We start from the raw sequence: 7,491 nt of genomic DNA on the forward strand, positions 1-7,491 counted from the left end.
ACATGTTATGAATCATGTAAGAAGAGTTCCTGAAGAACTTATGTACGATGTATTTAAATAACCAGCCCTACAAATTTTTTAATATTACAATTATCAAACTCTTGAAATTTTTTTTAATAACCTGAAGTTTGAGTATATAAGAGTTAGTGAGATTTACTATTTGTATTCGTAGAAAAATTATTGTGTAGTTAATTATGAAACGTCTAAAGAATATCAATGGATCACTTATGCGTGACAATGTTTTCTTATGGTCCAAAGAACCATGATTAGTGTATATAATTACATGTGTTATATTATAATTCATATGAGAAGAATGATATTAATAATATCAAGTTTTGTCATCAAATTATTACTCGTATTAATGAATGTTTGATCAAATAATGATCATCAATCAATCAATAACTATATACTAAAAGACACACCATCAATGACATGTGTCATCTCCTGGTGTGTCCTTAGATTTTTTTTTTAAAAAAATTATTTAAGATTTTTTTTTTAAATATATAAAGTATTATATTAATTTCCTACAAAGTGTAAGAGAAGATTTTGATGAATCTTTCCAAAATAAAACAGATTGACAATCATAAACTTAAGCAAAAAAAAAAAAAAAAAATTAAGTATAATTAAGTCTTAACATAATTTGTTATGGACTATTTTTTGGTAGGAAATACATATTAGATACTATGTATGTTTATTACAACAAGATTATACATTTTTTCTTGATTTTGTTTTTAATTATGTAATAGAACGAAGTTACAAGCTTAAATAACGAAATGCGAGTGTCAAATCATCAAATGATGCTTTATTTATTTATTTATTTATTTCCTTGAATGATTTATGATTAAAATTTCAATTAATTAGTAATGTAGGAATACTTCAATAATACATGCCAAGAACAACACATGTCACTAGTGGGAAAAAGCTTATTTGCAACAAGCTATTTTTAACGGGCATATGATTTCCCGTTACAATTACATCATTTGTAACGGGCAAAATCAATGTCCGTTACAAATAAGCTGTGACTTGAGCAGGAAAAAATATATTTGTAACGGGCAGATTAGTGCCCGTTACGAATAAGTTGTTATTTGTAACGGGCGGAATAATGCTCGTTCCCATTACAAATAACAACTTATTCGTAACCAACAACTCTTGCCCGTTACAAATAACCAACTAGTCGTAACCAACAAGTGTTGCCCGATACAAATAACCCACTAGTCGTAACTAACCAGGAATGTCCGTTACGAATAATTTTTCAAAGTAAACCCTAACTTTTTAATTTCCCCTTTCTCATCAATCTCTCTCATCAAAATATTTCCCCTTTCTCTCTCCAATAATATTGAAGCTCAGTTCGAACCTCAGCTCCCCGAACTCCGGCTTATCCTGAGCTCGTCCTTTCCAAACTCTGGTGGTCCTCAGCTCCCTCAACTCCGGTCGTTCCTCAGCTCGGTCCTCTCCAAACTCCGGTGCGCTCTCTCGTCGCGACTCAGCTGCGCTCTCTCCATTGAAGCAGCGCTCTCTACTCCCTCTCTCACGCAGCTGCGCTCTCTCCATTGAAGCAGCTCAAGCTCTCCCTTCCTGCTCAAGAATCTCCCATCAATAGCTTCTTGTAAGCTCAATTTGATGCTATCTTTCTCTCTCCTCCCCCAATTTCGTAACCCTTGTTTAAATTTGCTTAATTGGAATTACTAAATTATAGGCTTTTTTTTTTTAAAAAAAAAAAATTCCGATTTAATTGATTGATTTTACATGTTTAATTTGATTTTTTCCATTCGGTGGAAATAAATCTTAAATTCATAATGTTTTAGATGGATTCGAATTAAGATTCTAATTTATTTCTGGCTGAAAAGTCCATTTGATTTTTCATAAATAAAATCATGGTTAAAGCTCAACTATATAGCAAGATTGAAAAAGGTAGATTGATATACTCTATAGTAGATGTCTGTAGTATAACTTTGCATTTTACTAGATGGAAATGCGAGGGGTAACACGGGATTGTAATTATGAAAGGGTGTTATAAATAATACTGTTATTATAATAATATTGAATGGTAAAATAATTATTTCAGGAATAAAAGGGGAAAGCCAGTGATAATTGATGTGGCTTTTTTGGTGGGCTGTTAAGCAAAGGGGTCTTGTTATAACTCTTTGGTTTGTGGGGGATTTCTCCTAAATTCTGTAGTATTTCTTGTAGCGCTTGAATTTTTTGGGGTGTGTTGTTGTTGTTGTTGTTGAGGTTTTTGTTATAACTAACCAGGTGTGGTGTGGATTGTTGAACTCTATGTGTGCTGTAGTTGGTTTTTGCAGAATCAGGAGTCCTCGAGATCGTAGAATGCGATCTCAACACCCTTCTTTTCGTGATGTTCCATATAGGAGAGATGCACGTCGGGGTTTCAGGTGGTTTGATTTTAACAATGCTCTACAACTGTTTGTTGGGTAGTGTAGTTGGAAAAGAATAAAAGTTGCATAAATTGGGGGGAGGGGGACAAAAAGAAAGGAAAGTAGTTGTTAAATGAGATGATAAATGAACTAATCAGAGTTTCAAGAGCAATTACACTAAGCTGTATTGCCAAAAGGAACCATATTTTCCAGAAATTATCATATATGGTGGATGATGTGTGTGTTGTTTTAAAATTTGTATTTTCCTTTTCCTGGTGATATTACCCAATGTTAGTGTTTTAGGGTTTGAAATGTATGATTAAGCTCCTCTGAACTTTAGGCAATACTTGGTATTTGTTCAGCAGCATAGTGAAGTCACTGCTGATAATTTTCAGTTTGTAGTACTGGAGTTCTGGGGAACCTGAGCAAGTCGTGTCTTGCCTTTAATGGTCCACACTGTCTTCATACTTTGGCTTCTCTACATTATTATATTCGCTTCCTTATTTCTTTTCTATTAAATATTTTAATAGTGTTGGTTTCACACTAGATTTAGTGGTTGAGAGTCGCTTTCATAAGTTCTTTTTGTTCTTTATAAACTCCATCACTTCATTCTTCAGCTATATTGGGCATCATTATCAGTGGGATATCTTGGCTGGTTTGATGAGCCGCAGAATCGTCATCTTTCTAGAATTATATTAGTAAGGCCCTAATGCCCTATCGGGCAATGTTTTATATACCTTCATAACCATCATAAGTAAGAGAGAGAGAAAACTATTTACGGTTGGTGTATAATATATTGGCTTCTTTTCCTTTCTTGCTTGTGCAACTCTCTGATGTCAGGTCCAGAAATTGTCAAAGAAGAACATTAAGTGGTAGAGCATGGGTTTGTACAGGAACTAATCACTTTCAAGGAATTATGATTCTGAATTTCACAGATAAAGGTTGAGAATATATGTCAATTTTGGAATTTCACAGATAAAGGTTGAGAACTAATCACTATATTGTCATGGTTTGCTCATTTCTGATTTTATTTCTATTGGCAATTTTATGTTCGAATTATGATATTTTAGTGGTTTAATACTACTTATACTACTAGGCCTCTCAAAATAACACGTCTACAATAATATAAGCTAATACAGGATAACTAGTTTCAAACAGAGGTATAAATGGGATTCAACATAGCTTATAAGAAGTATTTTCTCATAGGACAAAAACCATATCATGTTGACTAGCTCCTAAAAGACTTACCTTTGTCATATACGGGAATATATTGGTAATGTCTGAGTGCATCATCCTTTTAGATTACTACCAGTAGCATAGTTTGCATGAAAGTTGAGTAAAGTATGGTTTTTTAATACATTACTAGGAATAAATAATCAATCCGTCTTATGTCTAATATAATTAGACTTATGTTTGGCATTTACTGATCTACTACGCTATAGATTTGCTACTTCAAGTCATGCAAAAATCAAGCTTATTTTGTGTCTCTAAATATATATAAGTGGTACAATATTATTGTCTAATTTTATAGTTCATTTCTCACATCGATCTTTTGAGAAATCTTTTTTTGTTACTTAGTAGCTGATGGTCTATGTTCATGCTGAGAATGAGTTTAACGTTAAAAGTTTATCTGCAATGCATTCCCCCTCAAAGTGTTGTTGCTGGAAATATGATACCTTTGATAAAATAGTTGTTCTATTGTTTTCATGTCGTAACATTTTTTACATCCACCTACATACAATGGTACATCCTATCAGATGTAGGGCAGTTGCTCTCTCTTCACCATCCTAAATTTGGTAATATTCAGAAATATAGTTTAGTGCATCCTATCTTGTGTTATTGAAACAAGACTCTATGATCATTACATTTCAAAGATGACTTTATCTTATTATAATCATTATATTTAAAAATATACCATGATTGGTAAGCCTTTTTCACAGTAAGGCTTGTTATTTTTGGTATGCTCCATGCTCCTCTTGCTATTATCTTGAACTTGATACTATTGCCGTTGTTGATGAGCATGAATTTAACTTGAAACATGATAATAAAAGTGTTGTTTTGAATAGTACCCCACAGAAGGATATTCCATTCCGATTGGAAAAGCTATGTGATAATTATTTTTTTCCATTAAGTGAGAATTCTCAAACTCTTTATATATGTATTTACTTTTTCCATTTGTTGAATTTTGTATGTTGAATAATCTTTTGTTTCTTACTAGTGTCTGTCTTCCTTTTGCGCAAGCGACCTCACCAGTCCTTCAGTTTCAAGGGCAGTAAAGACACCAAGCAGGGATTTAACATGCTTTACTAGTGACAGGAACGTTGATGTAGATGAGTATGACAAGTACTCATCTGCTAAACAAAAAGAAGGGGCAGCTTTTCAATGAGCCTAATTTACATAACTTGTTTTCTGGACATTATTCAGACACTATCACCAAGGATACATATAGCAAGGACCAGGAGTCTGAGTGTGCTGCTTGGAATACAAAAGCTCTGCTTGCTTTGGGTGGTGAAGTTTTCTGTTTTCTGTTGCTCTCGATTGCTGCTGTTGCTACTGGCCTACTGTTGTTTTGCTTATAATGTATTTCCTAACTAAATTTTGTAATCAATAGTGTTTTGGACTTCTTAATAGGAGAGTTTATAATTAGCATACAAAATTGGATTTGGTGTATATGTTATGTTAGATAATGTTTGTGGCATGAAATATTTGGGTTTGTTATAAATTATTATAATAATTTAGGTGGTAAATGGAAAGAAGAATAGGGGTATTTGTAATTAGCACCTGAAATGCTAGTTACAAATGCCCCTAATTTTTTGTCTTATTTGGAGATTATTCGTAACGGGCATTGTAATTGTCCGTTACAAATAACTTCTTATTCGTAATGGGCACTTACAATGTCCGTAACGAATAACCCATTATTCGTAACGGGAATCGTAAGTGTCCATTACGAATAAGAACTTATTCGTAACGGACATTGTAAGTGTCCGTTACGAATAAGTACTTATTCGTAATGGGCATTGTAAGTGCCCGTTACGAATCATGGGTTATTCGTAACGGGCGTTTCAAGTGCCCGTTACGAATAATGACTTATTGTATTACAATAACAACTTATTCGTAACGGGCACCTGAAATGCCCGTTACGAATAACCCATTATTTGTAACGGGCATTTCAGGTGCCTGTTACGAATAAGTTGTTATTTGTAACGGACAGTGCCCGTTACGAATAACAATGGCCATCCGTAACAGCCGCATACGTAACGGACGCTGCCCGTTACGGATGGCCTTTTTTCCACTAGTGTGTTGATTATTCTTAGTGTAATTTTTCCTATCATTTTTTTGTAGATTTTCAATATTCAATTGATATGAATATAACATATGGAAGTTAAAAAATATAATATAGTGTTAATTTTAAAAATATTTATTGAAAATTATCGTGCATGGCACGGGACGTAACCTAGTATTTATTATTAACGACTTCCCACATGTATGGTGAAATGAAGACACTTCACATGTTCACGTGAAGACTTGAAGAATTGAAGATGCAACTTCAGCTTAGGAGAGTCGAAGATCAACGAATGATACTTTACTTACTACATATGAGAAGATATCCAAACATATTGGATTCATCGTTGCGGCACTAGAAGATCTCAAGTTATGTATTCATCAGGGGGAGAAAATACGCGCAACACTCTTTTTCCCTTGATCATGGTTTTGTCCCAATTTGGGTTTTCCTGGTAAGGTTTTTAATTAGGCCGCATCTCGAGCGTATTATGAAGAATGATATACTCTTTTTCCTTCACTATGTTTTTATCCCACAGGGTTTTTCGTAGTATGGTTTTAATGAGGCACAGTTTTCAATAATGGACATCCAAGGGGGAGTGTTATGAAATATTGTATGGATATCTATTATCCTCCTTTATCATTTCGGAATATTCTAGAACTAGGGTTTATTGTTATCTAAGCAAACCCTAGTTATATTGTATGTATATATATATATATCTCCGCTCTATGGAATAATATAGACTGATCTACTCTCCCTAATTTCTCCTCTTTCTCTTTAATTTTATAACATAACTTTTTTATTTATAATAATTTTTTTTACAGAGGGTAAAATGGTCCACTCAAAAATTCCCAACCAAAAACACCTCTTCTCTTTATATATTACATAGATACACTAGATACTAGATTAGTACTCGTGTGATGCACAATTTATAATTAACTTTTTTTAACATCATATTACTCCGTATAAACTACTCCCTCCGTCCTCTTTTGATAGTCCATTATGGACAAATTTTAGTCCCAAAATGTTCACCCCATTTTCCGTGTTTTTTTAAGTGTTACACTTTTCATTTCTGGACGCGTTTTTTTTAAGTGTTACATTTCCTTTTTTTGGCAAAAAACTACATTAAAATATTATATCTCTCTCTCCTCTCATGGTCCCCACCTAAACCCACTACTACTTTTTTTTATTATATCTTTCCTCTCACATTCATTACTTTTCAATAAACTATTAACCCTACAATCTTTCTTTTACAATTTTTTAAGGAAAATTGTAAACTAATAATCCCACCTTTGTTACTTCTACTCAAAACAATCCCACCTTTTCGAATTCCCAAAATAATCCCACCTTTAATCCTCATCTTCTTAAAACAGGCCTTATGATCCACAACTTGTTCAACAGGTTAAATTTTTTTTTTCTTTTTCTTTTTTTTTATTTTTTATTTTTTTCAATCTCTCATCTTAAACCTTAGCTTCCCACCATAACCACCACCACCCTTCCATAAGAACCACCACATCACCACCTAACCCCACCACCTTCTTTCTCTCTCCTAACCCCTAGCCACCACGAAACCCACCAACCCACGAACCCCGACCAACCACCACAAACCCCAACAATCCACAAATCCCCATCACCCACGAATCCCACCACCCACGATGGCCACGAAACCCACCACCCACGAATCCCGACCACCCATGAACCCCGACCACCTACGAACTCCAGCCACTACGAACTCCCACCACCGACAAATCCCGACCACCCATGAAACCCAAACCACCCCCGCCGATCTCACCCATGAAACCAACAAATCCCGACCACCCACGAACCCCAACCACC

General features: G+C 34.3%; 1 long non-coding RNA gene across 1 annotated transcript; it reads left to right on the top strand.

The window, feature by feature from the left end:
- Positions 1 to 1,196: 1,196 nt before the first annotated feature.
- Positions 1,197 to 5,109, top strand: LOC110721220. The gene is made up of 2 exons (XR_002511416.1): positions 1,197 to 2,393; positions 4,594 to 5,109. It is a non-coding gene; the product is annotated as an uncharacterized LOC110721220 (long non-coding RNA).
- The last annotated feature ends 2,382 nt before the right edge of the window (positions 5,110 to 7,491 follow it).

Source organism: Chenopodium quinoa, unplaced genomic scaffold, assembly GCF_001683475.1.
Source record: "Chenopodium quinoa cultivar QQ74 unplaced genomic scaffold, ASM168347v1, whole genome shotgun sequence".
In the NCBI taxonomy this organism is placed as follows: Eukaryota; Viridiplantae; Streptophyta; class Magnoliopsida; order Caryophyllales; family Amaranthaceae; genus Chenopodium; species Chenopodium quinoa.